The 18237-nt window shown below is 39.0% G+C and overlaps 1 pseudogene; it reads right to left on the bottom strand.

Annotated features, from left to right (window-relative positions):
- Positions 1-17145, bottom strand: part of LOC129025878 (gamma-taxilin-like) — a 45563-nt pseudogene extending 28418 nt beyond the window's left edge.
- Between the last annotated feature and the right edge of the window lie 1092 nt (positions 17146-18237).

The following is an 18237-nucleotide window of genomic DNA, read 5'->3' as shown; positions in this document are numbered from 1 at the left end:
ATAGCTCTCCTGGAAAACTGAGGAGCTGTGGTGAATGAACAACTAATCCGTGCAGACTTTCGGAGTCTCTGCTTGTGTCCCAGTGTCCCAAAGGAAAATTGGGACACTGAGTATAGCTATACATAGAAAGGGACCATGCCCTCTCAGTTTCCTCCTGAGTAACTATCAGGACAAAAAAGACGAATGGTTATATTAATATAAAACTTCTGAAAATTCAGCTTTCTGCTCTGACTGCTCTTTAGGCTTAATGCTTCTTGTCTTCCCAGACAAATCCAGGTACAGAATGGGGATAGGGGATCCAGCCACCTGGTTTCCCCTGTGACTGACCTAGTTCTAGATCACAAGGATACTGACCACAAAGTCTCCCTATGATGGCCCATACAAGCAAGAGAGGAGAACATAATGGAGCTCTGAAAGGTTTACAGATACTCTTATCCCTTTAGCATCTCACATTTCTGGACAAACTATGTACTGGGAGTAGGGGATGACTGAACGGAAGTCAAAGTTATAGGTACTAGAAATACAGAGAGTGGCAGTAGAAAACCCTAGGCACAAGGGAAGTAAAATATTAAGACTCTAAAGTATAAGAACAGGACATTATTGGTACTTTTAAATCTGCTACTGAAGACTTACACTAACATGCGCGTGCACACATGCGTACACCCTTGTGTGTCTCTCCCAAAGACGATAAGCCTGTTAAATTTGCTTTCCTAGCTAGTCAACTCAGATGATTTGATTGCCATTCACACGGAAATAGCAATGGATGTCCTGGCGCCTGAACCTTCCCAATTAATTATCACTGGATGTCTTCCCCCACTCTTCTAGTCACTATTTAGTCATTCCAGGAACATCCAGCTTGTGTTACACACAGAAAGGGAAAATTGACTGATTGGTCTCAGTTAGCTATTGCAAAAAAGACTCAGTTTAATTATTCACTTACCAGCCAGCCAAGGAGCCATGCTGAAGCACAGTAACCCTGTGGTCACTTGAACACGGATACAGGTCCAGCTTGGGGGACCCCAATAATCATAAACACTTTATATGCAGACACACCACATGTGCCTCCTGGGTGGAAGCCAGGCATTAAGTTAACATGAGAAAACACTGTGACTACTATCTCAGATGTAGTTATAACAGATCTTCAGGTGTTTAAGGATACAGAGTACATTATGTAACCCTAAAAACAACTGTGAAGTGCTCTCCACAATGAGGTTATCTTTGCTTATTTGTTGAAGCCCCAAGAAGGACAACTGACTCATTTATACGCATACTGAAGTAGTTATCCTTACAATGGGAGTCACTCAGTTACAAAAGTATATGTCTGAGATTTAACTAGTAACTTATGAGATAAACTGAACGTATCTTGTCTCAGCCTATGATGGTCATATTAAACACCATAGCCAATGAAGTTGTATAATCAAAGGAAAATTGAACAGAAGCCAGTATGCTGTTTCTGCTATCTTATGAGCAGAGATACAGAACACCTTTGTTCCACCGTATTTTTTCAAGGATACCCATATACAAATCAGCCTTAGAAAAAAATGAAAATACTATTACATCCACAAGCAAAGAGCAGGTTTGCTTACTACCTATGTAAGATTACAATAAGTTTAGAGGCTTATCTCATTACGTTACATTCCTTCTGGAGACTCTATGGGAGCATCTGTGCCCTAGCCACTTCCACAGGCTTACAATATTGGAAAATGAGATTTGTTAACATTAGTTAGAGGCTGCCTGTATTTCTTAGATCTCTGCTTCCTCTATCTTTAAAACTAGTAATAACAAGTCCAGTTCTATGCATAATGCCATGTCTCTGGTTCTGATTCTTCTGCTTTCTTTTTTCATTTATAAAGATTCTTGTGATTTCACTGGGCACAGCCAGATAACCCTACATAATTTTCCTCTCTCAAAATCCTAACTTTAAACGACATCTACAATAGCACCTTTTCCCAATATGATAATTCACGGATTTCAGGACTGAAAACATGCTCATCTTTGGGCAGCCACTGTTCTGTCTACCACACTGCCCAGTGTAAGAAGTTTCAGGTTCTGTAAGCTCATGATTTCTCTTCTATTTTGTATTGTCTGGTTCTCAACACATCATCCTATAGGAATCAGGTTCAGGACAGAGGTGCAAATGTGCACAAAGTGGTAGATGCCATTGTAAAAACTATTGTTTCAGCTGGGTGTGGTGGCTCACTCCTGTAATCCCTGCACTTTAGGAGGCCCAGGTGGGTGGATCACGAGGTCAGGAGATCAAGACCATCCTGGCTAACACAGTAAAACCCCGTCTCTACTAAAAATTAAAAAAAAAAATTAGCCAGGCCTGGTGGCAGGTGTCTCTACTCCCTGCTACTCGGGAGCCTGAGGCAGGAGAATGGTGTGAACCCAGGAGGCAGAGCTTGCTGTGAGCCAAGATTGCACCACTGCCCTCCAGCCTGGAGTGGTTAATATTTTACTTCCCTTGTGCCTAGGGTTTTCTACTGCCACAGTGTGTATTTCCAGTAACTATTAACTTTGACTTCCATTCAGTCATCCCCTACTCCCAGGACATCGTTTGTCCAGAAATGTGGACAAACGATGAATGAGAGTATCTGTAAAGGAATGAGAGTATCTGTAAATCTTTCAGAGCTCGATTATGTTCTCCTCTCTTGCTTGTGTGGGCCATCATAGGGAGACTTTGTGGTCAGAATCCGTGTGATCTAGAACTAGGTAAGTCACAGGGGAAACCAGGTAGCTGGATCCCCCATCCCCATTCTGCACCTGGATTTGTCGGCGACAAGAAAAAAAAAAAGAGAGAAACTATTGTTTCAATAACTCTGTCAACATCCATAAACTATGGCAACCGTATTAATTTGCAAATACAGTTTTTGATCCTTCATAGTTCTTTTTTTATTATGATAGTTTAAGTTCTGGGGTACATGTGCAGAATGTGCAGGTTTATACATGTGTATACATAGGTATACACACGCCATGGTAGTTTGCTGCACCCATCAACCCATCATCTACATTAGGTATTTCTCCTAAAACTATCCCTTCTCTAAGCCCCCACCCCTGACAAGCCCTGGTGTGTCATGTTCCCCTACTTGTGTCCATGTGTTCTCATTCTTCAACTTTCACCTACGAGTAAGAACATGTGGTGTTTGATTTTCTGTTCTTGCATTAGTTTGCTGAGAATGAAGCTTTCTAGCTTCATCCATGTACCTGCAAAAGACATGAATTCATCCTTTTTTATGGCTGCACAGTATTCCATGGTGCTTATGTGTCACATTTTCTTTATCGAGTCTGTCACTGATCATCATTTGGGTTGGTGCTAAGTCTTTGCTATTGTGAATAGTGTCTCAATAAACATACATGTTTTTATAATAATAATAGTATATAATATATGATAGTATAGTAGTTCTTATTACTATGGTTATCTTGATTAGGGCCAGACATTTTACAGAAAATGAACCAAGTAAGTATGGGAGGATAAATAATACAGTTATTCATTGTAATGATAAAAATCAAGCTTTCTAGTGAAAATTAGAATTTTAGAAAGTTTCAATCTGCATTAGCCTGTCAGCTTCCCACTCTTTTTTTTCTTCTTCTTCTTCTTCTTCTTCTTCTTCTTCTTCTTCTTCTTCTTATTATTATTATTATTATTATACTTTAGGCTCTATGGTACATGTGCGCAATGTGCAGGTAAGTTACATATGTATACATGTGCCATGCTGGTGCGCTGCACCCACCAACTCGTCATCTAGCATTAGGTGTATCTCCCAATGCTATCCCTCCCCCCTCCCCCCACCCCACAACAGTCCCCGAAGTGTGATGTTCCCTTTCCTGTGACCATGTGTTCTCATTGTTCAATTCCCACCTATGAGTGAGAATATGCGGTGTTTGGTTTTTTGTTCTTATGATAGTTTACTGAGAATGATGATTTCCAATTTCATCCATGTCCCTACAAAGGAAATGAACTCATCATTTTTTATGGCTGCATAGTATTCCATGGTGTATACGTGCCACATTTTCTTAATCCAGTCTATCATTGTTGGACATTTGGGTTGGTTCCAAGTCTTTGCTATTGTGAATAATGCCGCAATAAACATATGTGTGCATGTGTCTTTATAGCAGCATGATTTATAGTCATTTGGGTATATACCCAGTAGTGGGATGGCTGGGTCAAATGGAATTTCTACTTATAGATCCCTGAGGAATTGCCACACTGACTTCCACAAGGGTTGAACTAGTTTACAGTCCCACCAACTGTGTAAAAGTGTTCCTATTTCTCCACATCCTCTCCAGCACCTGTTGTTTCCTGACTTTTTAATGAATGCCATTCTGACTGGTGTGAGATGGTATCTCATTGTGGTTTTGATTTGCATTTGTTTGATGGCCAGTGATGGTGAGCATTTTTCATGTGTTTTTTGGCTGCATAAATCTCTTCTTTTGAGAAGTGTCTGCTCATGTCCTTCACCCACTTTTTGATGGGGTTGTTTGTTTTTTTCTTGTAAATTTGTTGGAGTTCATTGTAGATTCTGGATATTAGCCCTTTGTCAGATGAGTAGGTTGCGAAAATTTTCTCCCATTTTGTAGGTTGCCTGTTCACTCTGATGGTAGTTTCCTTTGCTGTGCAGAAGCTCTTTAGTTTAATTAGATCCCATTTGTCAATTTTGGCTTTTGTTGCCATTGCTTTTGGTGTTTTAGACATGAAGTCCTTGCCCATGCCTATGTCCTGAATGGTATTGCCTAGGTTTTCTTCTAGGGTTTTTATGGTTTTAGGTCTAATATTTAAGTCTTTAATCCATCTTGAATTCATTTTTGTATAAGGTGTAAGGAAGGGATCAAGTTTCAGCTTTCTACATATGGCTAGCCAGTTTTCCCAGCACCATTTATTAAATAGGGAATCCGTTCCCCATTTCTTGTTTTTGTCAGGTTTGTCAAAGATCAGATAGTTGTAGATATGTGGCATTATTTCTGACGGCTCTGTTCTGTTCCATTGACCTATATCTCTGTTTTGGTACCAGTACCATGCTGTTTTGGTTACTGTAGCCTTGTAGTATAGTTTGAAGTCAGGTAGTGTGATGCCTCCAGCTTTGTTCTTTTGGCTTAGGATTGACTTGGCGATGTGGGCTCTTTTTTGGTTCCATATGAACTTTAAAGTAGTTTTTTTCAATTCTGTGAAGAAAGTCATTGGTAACTTGATGGGGATGGCATTGAATCTGTAAATTACCTTGGGAAGGATGGCCATTTTCATGATATTGATTCTTCCTACCCATGAGCATGGAATGTTCTTCCTTTTGTTTGTATCCTCTTTTATTTCCTTGAGCAGTGGTTTGTAGTTCTCCTTGAAGAGGTCCTTCACATCCCTTGTAAGTTGGATTCCTACGTATTTTATTCTCTTTGAAGCAATTGTGAATGGGAGTTCACTCATGATTTGGCTCTCTGTCTGTTATTGATGTATAAGACTGCTTGTGATTTTTGTACATTGATTTTGTATCCTGAGACTTTGCTGAAGTTGCTTATCAGCTTAAGGAGATTTTGGGCTGAGACAATGGGGTTTTCTAGATATACTGTCATGTCATCTGCAAACAGGGACAATTTGACTTCCTCTTTTCCTAATTGAATACCCTTGATTTCCTTCTCTTGCCTAATTGCCCTGGCCAGAACTTCCAACACTATGTTGAATAGAAGTGGTGAGAGAGGGCATCCCTGTCTTGTGCCAGTTTTCAAAGGGAATGCTTTCGGTTTCTGCCCATTCAGTATGATATTGGCTGTGGGTTTATCATAAATAGCTCTTATTATTTTCAGATATGACCCATCAATTCCTAATTTATTGAGAGTTTTTAGCATGAAGGGTTGTTGAATTTTGTCAAAGGCCTTTTCTGCATCTATTGAGATAATCATGTGGTTTTTGACTTTGGTTCTGTTTATATGCTGGATTACATTTATTGATTTGCGTATATTGAACCAGCCTTGCATCCCAGGGATGAAGCCCACTTGATCATGGTGGATAAGCTTTTTGATATGCTGCTGGATTCTGTTTGCCAGTATTTTATTGAGGATTTTTGCATCGATGCTCATCAAGGATATTGGTCTAAAATTCTCTTGTTTTGTTGTGTCTCTGCCAGGCTTTGGTATCAGGATGATGCTGGCCTCATAAAATGAGTTAGGGAGGATTCCCTCTTTTTCTCTTGATTGGAATAGTTTCAGAAGGAATGGTACCAGCTCCTCCTTGTACCTCTGGTAGAATTCGGCTGTGAACCCATCTGGTCCTGGACTTTTTTTGGTTGGTAAGCTATTGATTATTGCCACAATTTCAGCTCCTGTTATTGGTCTATTCAGAGATTCAACTTCTTCCTGGTTTAGTCTTGGGAGGGTGTACGTGTTGAGGAATTTATCAATTTCTTCTAGATTTTCTAGTTTATTTGTGTAGAGGTGTTTGTAATATTCTCTGATGGTAGTTTGTACTTCTGTGGGATCGGTGGTGATATCCCCTTTATCATTTTTTATTGCATCTATTTGATTCTTCTCTTTTTCTTTATTAATCTTGCTAGTGGTCTATCAATTTTGTTGATCCTTTCAAAAAACCAGCTCCTGGATTCATTAATTTTTTGAAGAGTTTTTTGTGTCTCTATTTCCTACATTTCTGCTCTGATTTTAGTTATTTCTTGCCTTCTGCTAGCTTTTGAATGTGTTTGCTCTTGCTTTTCTAGTTCTTTTAATTGTGATGTTAAGTTGTCAATTTTGGATCTTTCCTGCTTTCTCTTGTGGGCATTTAGTGCTATAAATTTCCCTCTACACACTGCTTTGAATGCATCCCAGAGATTCTGGTATGTTGTGTCTTGGTTCTCGTTGGTTTCAAAGAACATCTTTATTTCTGCCTTCATTTCGTTATGTACCCAGTAGTCATTCAGGAGCAGGTTGTTCAGTTTCCACGTAGTTGAGCGGTTTTGAGTGAGATTCTTCATCCTGAGTTCTAGCTTGATTGCACTGTGATCTGAGAGATAGTTTGTTATAATTTCTGTGCTTTTACATTTATTGAGGAGAGCTTTACTTCCAAGTATATGGTCAATTTTGGAATAGGTGTGGTGTGGTGCTGAAAAAAATGTATATTCTGTTGATTTGGGGTGGAGAGTTCTGTAGATGTCTATTAGGTCTGCTTGGTGCAGAGCTGAGTTCAATTCCTGGGTATCTTTGTTGATTTTCTGTTTCGTTGATCTGTCTAATGTTGACAGTGGGGTGTTAAAGTCTCCCATTATTAATGTGTGGGAGTCTAAGTCTCTTTGTAGGTCACTCAGGACTTGCTTTATGAATCTGAGTGCTCCTGTATTGGGTGCATATATATTTAGGATAGTTAGCTCTTCTTGTTGAATTAATCCCTTTACCATTATTTAATGGCCTTCTTTGTCTCTTTTGATCTTTGTTGGTTTAAAGTCTGTTTTATCAGAGACTGGGATTGCAACCCCTGCCTTTTTTTGTTTTCCATTTGCTTGGTAGATCTTCCTCCATCCTTTTATTTTGAGCCTATGTGTTTCTCTGCACGTGAGATGGGTTTCCTGAATACAGCACACTGATGGGTCTTGAGTCTTTATCCAATTTGCCAGACTGTGTCTTTTAATTGGAGCATTTAGTCCATTTACATTTAAAGTTAATATTGTTATGTGTGAATCTGATCCTGTCATTATGATGTTAGCTGGTTATTTTGCTTGTTAGTTGATGCAGTCTCTTCCTATTCTTGTTGGTCTTTACATTTCGGTATGATTTTGCAGTGGCTGGTACCGGTTGTGCCTTTCCATGTTTAGCACTTCCTTCAGGAGCTCTTTTAGGGCAGGCCTGGTGGTGACAAAATCTCTCAGCATTTGCTTGTCTGTAAAGTATTTTATTTCTCCTTCACTTATGAAGCTTAGTTTGGCAGGATATGAAATTCTGGTTGAAAATTCTTTTCTTTAAGAATGTTGAATATTGGCCCCCACTCTCTTCTGGCTTGTAGGGTTTCTGCCGAAAGATCCGCTGTTAGTCTGATGGGCTTCCCTTTGATGGCAACCCGACCTTTCTCTCTGGCTGCCCTTAACATTTTTTCCTTCAACTTTGGTGAATCTGACAATTATGTGTCTTGGAGTTGCTCTTCTCGAGGAGTATCTTTGTGGCGTTCTCTGTATTTCCTGAATCTGAATGTTGGCCTGCCTTGCTAGATTGGGGAAGTTCTCCTGGATAATATCCTGCAGAGTGTTTTCCAACTTGTTTCCATTCTCCCTGTCACTTTCAGGTACACCAATCAGATGTAGATTTGGTCTTTTCACCTAGTCCTACATTTCTTGGAGGCTTTGCTCGTTTCTTTTTATTCTTTTTTCTCTAAACTTCCCTTCTCGCTTCATTTCATTCATTTCATCTTCCAGGGTTGATACCCTTTCTTCCATTTGATCGCATCAGCTCCTGAGGCTTCTGCATTCTTCACGTAGTTCTCGAGCCTTGGTTTTCAGCTCCATCAGCTCCTTTAAGCATTTCTCTGTATTGGTTATTCTAGTTATACAGTCTTCTAAATTTTTTTCAAAGTTTTCAACTTCTTTGCCTTTGGTTTGAATGTCCTCCTGTAGCTCGGAGTAATTTGATCGTCTGAAGCCTTCTTCTCTCAGCTTGTCAAAGTCATTCTCCGTCCAGCTTTGTTCCATTGCTGGTGAGGAACTGCGTTCCTTTGGAGGAGGAGAGGTACTCTGCTTTTTAGAGTTTCCAGTTTTTCTGCTCTGTTTTTTCCCCATCTTTGTGGTTTTATCTACTTTTGGTCTTTGATGATGGTGATGTACAGATGGGTTTTTGGTGTGGATGTCCTTTCTGTTAGTTTTCCTTCTAACAGACAGGACCCTGAGCTGCAGGTCTGTTGGAGTACCTGGCTGGCCTTGTGAGGTGTCAGTCTGCCCCTGCAGGGGGGTGCCTCCGAGTTAGGCTGCTTGGGGGTCAGGGGTCAGGAACCCATTTGAGGAGGCAATCAGCCCGTTCTCAAATCTCCAGTTGCGTGCTGGGAGAACCACTGCTCTCCTCAAAGCTGTCAGACAGGGACATTTAAGTCTGCAGAGGTTACTGCTTTTTTTTGTCTGTACCCTGCCCCCAGAGGTGGAGCCTACAGAGGCAGGCAGGCCTCCTTGAGCTGTGGCGGGCTCCACCCAGTTGAAGCTTCCCAGCTGCTTTGTTTACCTAAGGAGCCTGGGCAATGGTGGGCGCCCCTCCCCCAGCCTCGCTGCCGACTCGCTGTTTGATCTCAGACTGCTGTGCTAGCAATCAGGGAGACTCCGTGGGCGTAGGACCCTCTGAGCCAGGTGCGGGCCATACTCTCCTGGGGCACCGTTTCCTAAGCCAGTCGGAAAAGCACAGTATTCAGGTGGGAGTGGCCCGATTTTCCAGGTGCTGTCTGTCACCCCTGGAAACGGAACTCCCTGACCCCTTGCACTTCCCAAGTGAGGCAATGCCTCGCCCCTGCTTCGGCTGGCGCACGGTGCACTCACCCACTGACCTGAGCCCACTGTCTGGCACTCCCTAGTGAGATGAACACAGTACCTCAGATGGAAATGCAGAAATCACCCGTCTTCTGCGTCGCTTGCGCTGGGAGCTGTAGACGGGAGCTGTTCCTATTCAGCCATCTTGGCTCCTCCCTTCAGCTTCCCACTCTTTAAAGACTTTCTGATAAGGGTAGTAACTAATATTAACAAATCTCATTTTCTAATATTGTAAACCATCTGAAATATCTATACAACTCAGTGAACCAATATTTCCAAATGACAAGTGTTACAAAATTACTGAAAGGCATAAAATTCACTTAAAACATAAAAAAAGGTGACTGAAGTTTAATATAACACAGAAAAGAGTTCACTGATTCCACATTAAGGTCTTCAATAAATTTTTTTTTTTTTTTTTCTCTGAGATGGAGTCTTACTCTGTTGCCCAGGCTGGAGTGCAGTGGGGTGATCTTGGCTCACTGCAAGCTCTGCCTCCCAGGTTCACGCCATTCTCCTGCCTCAGCCTCCCGAGTAGCTGGGACTACAGGTGCCCACCACCACGCCTGGCTAATTTTTTCTATTTTTTAGTAGAGATGGGGTTTCATCATGTTAGCCAGGATGGTGATCTGCCGGCCTTGGCCTCCCAAAGTGCTGGATTAGAAGCGTGAGCCACCGCATCCGGCCAATAATTTTTAACTAAAAGTATCCTAAGCCAAAAAGTTTGAGAAGTACTGCCTAAGTACAGCAGGGATATATGAAGAATCAAAGGAAAGACATCATCTAGGAAAGTCCCAATGTTGGCACCTATTGTCAAGCAAATCTAGGGAAATGTGAAAAGTTTCACTTTCTTCTTAGCGAACTATACCCAAAATATAGGTCTCAAATTGTTAAGCGGTTGGTGTATCAATTAATGCAAATCAGTAGTGACAGAGAATTCATATAGAGCATTTTCCCTTGGCCTTCATTGTTTGGCTCACTGTCATGAAGTCAGTTGCAACAGCATTTAATCTACTTTTTCATTTAATCTAGAGAAATAGCTTATAGGCAGGTATGATAAACAGACAATCTCAGTGATGAGCCAATTACAGTTTGTCCAGGGATATGAATCAAAGACATGGAAACATGAGAATAAATGATCATCAATAACTACAACATTCCAAAGAGTATGGTCTTTCAAGAGCAGAGTAAATGTGGAGTTCTGATGCAGAATATAAAACTGCAGCAAAATAACATCCTAGGAGTTAGTATAAGTACTACCTGTAACAGCAAAAGTACCTGCAGTGATTGCTGTGAGTAGCTACTCAGAGCTACTCACAGGTAAATTAAAAGAGAAATAGTCATTGCTAAATTCAGAGATGAGGAAACCAAAAGAAGCCTAGAGTTAGTAAAAGAGTTTCAGTAAGGGTAAATCATTACAGTCATGTTTAGCATCATGTTTAGCATGTTTAGCATGTTTAGCATGTTTAGTCATGTTTAGCATCATAATTTCTACACTATTAGCAGGTTCTCATAAGGTAATACTCTATCTTAGATCACATATATTGTTTGCCATTTAAAGCATGCACAACTGCACTGTATTTACATTTAATACCTATGACTATTTTATTTATAAAACTGAAAGGGGTTACAACTAGTCCTAAAACTCTAATACAGTGATTATTCACAAATGGAGATATCTCTATGAATCTAAACGCCAACCTTGGCAGCAAAAGCATCAGGAAATCCAAAATAAGATTGTAATGCCCAAAGACACTGAAATATGCTTTTGCCTTACTTGTTTTGGAAAAGGCCAACAACTGGGTCACTCAATTAGTATCATCAAGTCATACATTTCTAGATGTCCAGTGGTTCTCCACTTTTATGGATTACCTAAATGGAACTACTTGGTCACAATTTTATGAAGTTATACTTCCCCAGCTCCAATTAAACTGATCATAATTAGCTAAGAAACATCCAGCCTTGTATTTTTACCCAGATCATTTTAACATATGTTGACACTATTGCAAGACTGATAGGAAAAACTAAACTAAATCTCTTCTAAGTGTGCTCTTTTAAACTCTCAATTCAGAATATTTTATCTCTGGTCACCAATATGTGAGGATTTCTCTCCATTCTCATCAATTCTGCAGAAGACAATAAATGGGTAGCCTAGGATTCAATTTAATTCTAGTCACTAGTCACCTAGAAAGAATGAAAGTTTCTACAAGTTAAGAGGTCAGTCCCACTAGACTACCCCCACTTCAGATGTCAGAAACAGGGCACATTTTGTAAACTATGCTGCCCTTAACCTCCTCCTTTGGTTCAATTAATTTACTAGAGTGGCTCACAGAAGTTAGAGAAACACTTACACTTACAGGTTTATTATACTGAATATTACAATGGATACAAATGAAGAGATAGCCAGGAGATGCAAATGGTGAGGTATGTGGGAAGGAGCATGAGGCTTCCCTGTTCCAGGAACCTCTTGGGCCCTTCACACTTCAAGCTATCTGGAAGTTACTTAAACCTCATTCACTAGGTTTTTATAAGGCTTCACTGCATAGGCATAACTCACTACATTACTGGTGGCTGGTGATCAACTAAACCTTCAGCCCCTGGTGCCCTCCCTGGAAAGCTTGGGATAAGACTGAAAGTCCCAATCTTCTAATCAGAAGGTTGGTTTCTCTGGCAATCAGCTCCCATTCTGGGGCTAAGAACACACCAATAGTCACCTCATTCGAAAAGGATTGTCCTATCACCAGGAAATTCCAAGGGATTTAGGAGTTGTTTGTCAAATGCTCCTATTACTCTGGAAATTACAAAGGTCTTGGGAGCTCTATGTCAGGAACTGGAGGTCAAAGACTAAATATTGGAAAAAAAATTCTCCTAGCATCCCATCAACAAGGGTTTTGGGAGCTGTATGTTAGGAAAACGGGGCAAAGACCAAATATATTTACTATTTCACAGAGGAGAATCTGTTTTGTCTTTTTCAGTTTACAGAGGTTGCCTCCATTATTTGGTTTATTTTCCTGCCTCCATCTTTAAGATCAACAGCAAAACATCTTCAGACCTCTCTCTCACTGTTTCTCTTTTCTCTCTTTTCCTCTGTCTCTCTCTAACATCTCCTTACTTTTTTTGGCGGGGGAAGTGGGGGCTATAAATTTTCCTTTTAATCTTATTTTTATTTCAAAATATTTTAAAAACAAATAAAACTTATATATTCCTAGGATATCTCTTTTTCTGACTGATCTTGCTGCCCTCCTAGTAAACAAACTCCTGTGATTGATTACACTCGTCCACTACATAATCCAAGATAATCTTCCTATCTTGAAATCCTACTTTATGATATCTGCAAATCAAGTATTGCCAAGCTGGACAACATATTCACAGGTATCGGAGATTAGGACATAAATATCATTTGACGAGTTAAGGCATATTATTCTACCTACCACATATACATTATTGCCTTTAATGTGGTTCACACTTCAATTCTTAAAAGAGAAACTCTCTTCAAAACTAACAGCACAACTTCTAGAATCAGCTCTCCACCAAATAATACTGCCTTGTGTGAGAACACAAAATGTATCATCTTAGCAAGCAAATACTGTCATGACATATTAAAGGGGGAGAAGTGTACCAGAGTGAGGATCACTGAAGGACACTTTGGAATTGTTACATTGAAACAAAAATCCAAGAAAATGAAGATTAATAAAATTATCTTGGTGGCACAGAGAGATAACACTGGATATTTTATAAGTCTGTCCCATCAACTAATCATTAACTCATAAAACTCACAGTTTTAAGTACCAACATAAATTCAACTAGAAAATGGGCTGAATCATAAAAACATAATCTCAGGGTCTGACTGGATATTAAGGTCAACATCTTTTTTTCTTCTGATTATACTACCTGGTAAAATTTTAACATAGTTCACGTGCACTGCTTTGAACAACATATTAAATTTATATAATACTTTATATGTCTAAATGCCATCACTGATACTATAGTATCTAAAAGTTACTTTGTACGGCACATTAAGATCAAGGAAAAAAGAACTGGGAAGAGACAGAGAAAAGAGACAAAGGGATTTAATTTGGACATTAGGTTAAAACTTACTTTATATAAGCAAAAATTGTCCAAATAAAGTACTTTGAAACTGTGAAATCTAATCAGAACTTACAATAACCAGGGTTGTACTTGATTAAAAAAAAGAAGATACTACATTTCAGAAAGAGACCTGTGGCATTTTAATTTACCTGCCTACCATCCCTAATCTGTACCTTGAGGGTAACCATTAGGAAAGCAGCTAGTATTCCTGGTGTGAACAGCTGGTGCCAGAGTGGGGAATATAAACCTTGCTCTTAAAGAGCTATGGTGGTGGGGTTGACTTGTCTAGTGTTTCCCCAGGGGAAGGCCACAGAACCTTCTCAGGGCTGTTGTGGCCTGCTGCTGATACTTGTTGAAGCCCCAGCCACTAGAAGTAAGGAGTAAACAGAGAAAAAATGTAGTATGTAGGCTAAAAAGCCTTAAGGGGAAATAAGAGGCTGGGAAAGAGATACACAAAAAAGTTAAGGTTTTATGAAGGATTGACAAATACTGTGGGACCTACAAGGCTACATGCATGTCCAAAGCAGGATGCACACGTAGAAAACCCTAGGTTTTCTCCTCTGGCTGACCGTCAGGATGCACACAACAAGGCACCATCCTCTTTTGTGGCATTCCTTGGTTCCAGGCAGACCGCCATCCCACACCACCTGCAAATACCAAAATCCAAGAATCCTCAAGTCCCTTACATAAAATGTTACAGTACTTGCACATAACCTAACACACATCCTCCCATATACTTTAGAGTACTCAGAATACCTAATACAATGTACATGCTATATAAAGTGTTGTTATGCTGTATGGTTTAAGAGAAATTACAAGAAAAAAGTCTACATGTTCAGTGCAAATGCAACCATCTATATTTAATTTTTCAAATATTTTCAATCCACAGTTGGTTGAACCTACAAATGTGAAACTCACGGACACAAAGGGCCAACTGTACTACTTAAGGTAAGTTTTAAATTGCCCAGCTAAGCACTGAGACAGCCAATCTACAAAGACTGGAAGTTTTTACTGCTATTCTTGTTTCTCCCAGCTTTTCATAAAATTTAACTCACTAGCTGACCACAAACTAATGTAGAGACTTCTGAAACCCACACACAACAAACAGTCTTCACAAAAATAGTTTGCTCACTAAACAAACCCCAAAATTCACTTAAAAAAAACCTGTAACAACCAGCAACCACAAACTCTGGTGAGCAGACAGAATCTGATTTCCAGTGTTATGACCAACTATTCCCCAATGCCACTTCAAGACAAGGCCAAAGGGTATCTATGCCTTCTTTGGACCTAAGATTAGTCAGGCTTTTCTTTCATCTACAGAAAGCAAATTTTGTCTTACCACTGGTCATGCACTAAAATAAGAGCACAGACTCGCTTTAATAGCTCATCTGAAGAACTGGTTTACCATATGAGATACATTTCCTGCTCTCTGTTCTCCCCATTTGCTTGTTCAATTTGTCCTTAAGTTTCTACTAATCCTGCTTATCCTGCACTATGAAAGAAAAATATTTGTTTGATGTTAAGGTGCTTAAGCTTCCTGAAATCAGTGTTATCTCTACTAGAATAATCTCTTTAATGTCTAAATCTGAATGTATGTGAGAGTTATCATATGGCAATATTCAAAGCCTTCTGTTTCAAAAAGAAATTATAAGTCATGCAAAAAAAAAAAAAGGAAAAAAAAACAGGAAAGTATGGGCAATTAACAGAAATTAAAAAAAATTAAAAGAAAACATTCTGGAGGAAGCCCAGGTTTTAGACTTACTAATGGTTTTATAAATCAACTGTCATAAACATACTCAGAGAGCTAAGTGGGAAACCACAAACAAAGAGCTAAAGAAAATTAGGAAAACAGTAAGTGAACAAAATAATAACATAACCAATCAAATGAAATTCTGAAGCTGAAAAGTACAAGAAAATGAACATTTTACTAGACAGGCTCAACAGCAGATTTGAGCAGGCAGAAGAATCAACAAACTGGAAGCTAAATCAACTGAAACTATAGAGTCTGAGGAACAGAAAACAAAAGATAAATAAAAATCAACAGAGCTTAAAAGATCTTTGATTCTCTCCAACATACACAGACATGCCTACTACCCACCATAGTAAGAGGAGGCAAAGGGGTGGTAAAGGATATCTGCACAATAGCCAAAAACAACTTCACATTTGATGAAAATCATTAATTTACACATCCAAGAAGCTCCAGGATCTGTTAAGCAGGAAAAACTCAGACTATCCTTCAAAATAAAGGAGAAACTGAAATATTCCCAGCTACACAAAAGCTGAAAGAATATACTACCAATAAATCTGCCCTACAAAAACAATGCAAAAGAGGGCCCTGTAGTCAGAAATAAAAAGCCACCAGACAATAATTCAAACCTACATAGAGAAATAAAGAACAACGGCAGAGATAACTATGTAGGTAAATATAAAAGCCAGCATTATTAAACTCGGGGATTCTAAGTTTTTCTCCTATATGATTTAAAAGAAAAATTTATAAAACTAATTTTATAAAATAAATTTATAAAACAATATGATATTGACACACACTGTATAAAGATGTAACGTGACAATCAGAAGGCAGAGTGCAAAACTATAAAGGAGCAAAGTTTCTGTACACTACTGAATCTAAGATTCAAACTAGCTTATCATAAACAATAAACCAATTCAAACTACTTTATTATACACTTGATTGTAAGTGTTAAGAACAGAAAAAGATATTCCATCAAAATAATAAGCAAAAGAAAACTAAGACAATTATGCTAATATTACACAAAATAAACTTTAAGACATAATATTTTAAAGAGACAAAGGATGCTATCCATTAATAAAAGGGTAATCCACCAAGTAGATTTAACAAATATTAATTTATATGCACTGAAGCCCAAAATATATTAAGCAAAAACAGACAAAACTGAAGGGACAGAAAAGCAGCACGAGAATAAGAAAACCTAAAAAAGCTCATCTTCTGTAGCTTCTGACTTAAGTATTGTAACTTACCAAAGAATGACAGAGTCATTTTTCTTTTTAATTCATCTAAGATTTTTAAAACAACACAAATATTATTTCTGCATCCTGGAAAAGAGGGGCAGAGGTTCAGTTAAAATTAAGTAATTTTTATTTCCCAGTCAGTGACATACAGGAAATAAAAAAATAAAGGAGATAAGGAAGTAACCTAAAAGTGAATTTGGAATACAAAATATTCAGCAATTTTTAAAAACAAAAATTTTAAAAATATTTAGCTATGTATTTCAATCCCATCTCAGTTACTTGAATAAGGAAAGAAAGAAACCCAAAGTAAAAAGATGGCCAGAAACATGAGCAAAGAAGAAAGGAATATGAGGTAAGTATAGAAAAGTAAGACAGAAACAGAAGTAAATTCTGATTATTCACAACTAGCTATTAACTAGAGCTCTGCTCTTCAAACGGTCATTAACTTAACTTTAGTTTTAACATGGTCATTAAAAATGCTACTTGATTAAACCTTTGTTTCTAATTGAAGGACTTTTTGTTTCATCCCAAGGAGCATAAACAGGAACTTACTGAGCTTATGTATTAAATTGCAATGCTTTTTTGTTACAGTTCTCTCCTGGGGGAAGCAAATACTGAGGATAAGTGACAGGTCCAAAGTGACAATGTTGAATCCTCCAGTAAGTTCAGGCAACAGCTTCTTTCCCAATTATGCAAGTTCTGAACCTTTCTGTTAGAATACAAGGAGAGAGGGAGGGAGAGACAGAAAGAGAGAGATAACTGAGCAGTAACATCTTCATGCACAGACCAAAAAAAAAAAAAAAAAAAAAAAAAAATCTGACCCTAAGCAAATCTCCAAAACCTAACTTTGCTCAAACGTAAATGTACTGTAAATGTTAAGTAAACATAAATCTGCTTAAAAAGAGACATTTTGCTGAAATGTAAACTGAATCTTTTTTCCTTCTTTTGGAAGCTCGTGAAACAGATTAGAAAAATATTTCAACATTTCACAAAGGAATTTTTTTTGAGTATTGAAATGCATAATGAAGTAAGCGCTACCTTACTTACATAAGTAAGTATGGTAGGACGTTGAACGTTCGAACATGTCCAAAATTAAAGAAAAATAAAGGGGATTCAACCATCTTAGGCCGTTTCTTTGCAGTTCTGTATTTCAGGGTCCTGAAAGTTGTATATGCTGCAGCGCATTCCTTGTGCAAAGTTTCCTAATCTTTAGGCACCAACCCCCAGAAGAAAAGGGATTTCAATTGTTTTAAATGCCGTCTTAATTTTGCGGTATTCAAAGGAAACGAGTTGAGTAAAGTAAGGAAAATGTTCCTGTGTCTCCAGGATTGAGATCAAAGACGCCGCACTTAAGCTTCTGCTTTGGCGTGCACAGGAAAGAGCAACGAAAGAAAGAAGGGAGAAACGGAGAGAGAGAGAGAGAGGAGAGAAGAGAAAAGAGAGAAGATGTTTTGCAAGAGAAGTTGTCATACGATAGTGGTGCCCGATTTAGATCGAGGTCCTCTTGGCGTCACCTCTCATCCTTGGCTGGAGATGTAGCCGTGCAGGTAGCGCCAAGAACTGAAGCCCCAGAGCTCAGTCGGTCTCACCGACTGGCTGCGACCACTTGCCATCCGGTTCTGTGACTGAGAGGGAAAGGAGACCGCGTAGCTAGGGGTGCAAAGCGCAGCTCCAGCTACAAAGCCCGGCT

The sequence above is a fragment of the Pongo pygmaeus genome, chromosome Y, assembly GCF_028885625.2.
Source record: "Pongo pygmaeus isolate AG05252 chromosome Y, NHGRI_mPonPyg2-v2.0_pri, whole genome shotgun sequence".
NCBI lineage: Eukaryota > Metazoa > Chordata > Mammalia > Primates > Hominidae > Pongo > Pongo pygmaeus.
Note: the sequence above shows the minus strand (reverse complement) of the source record. Positions and strands in the feature narration are given on the sequence as shown.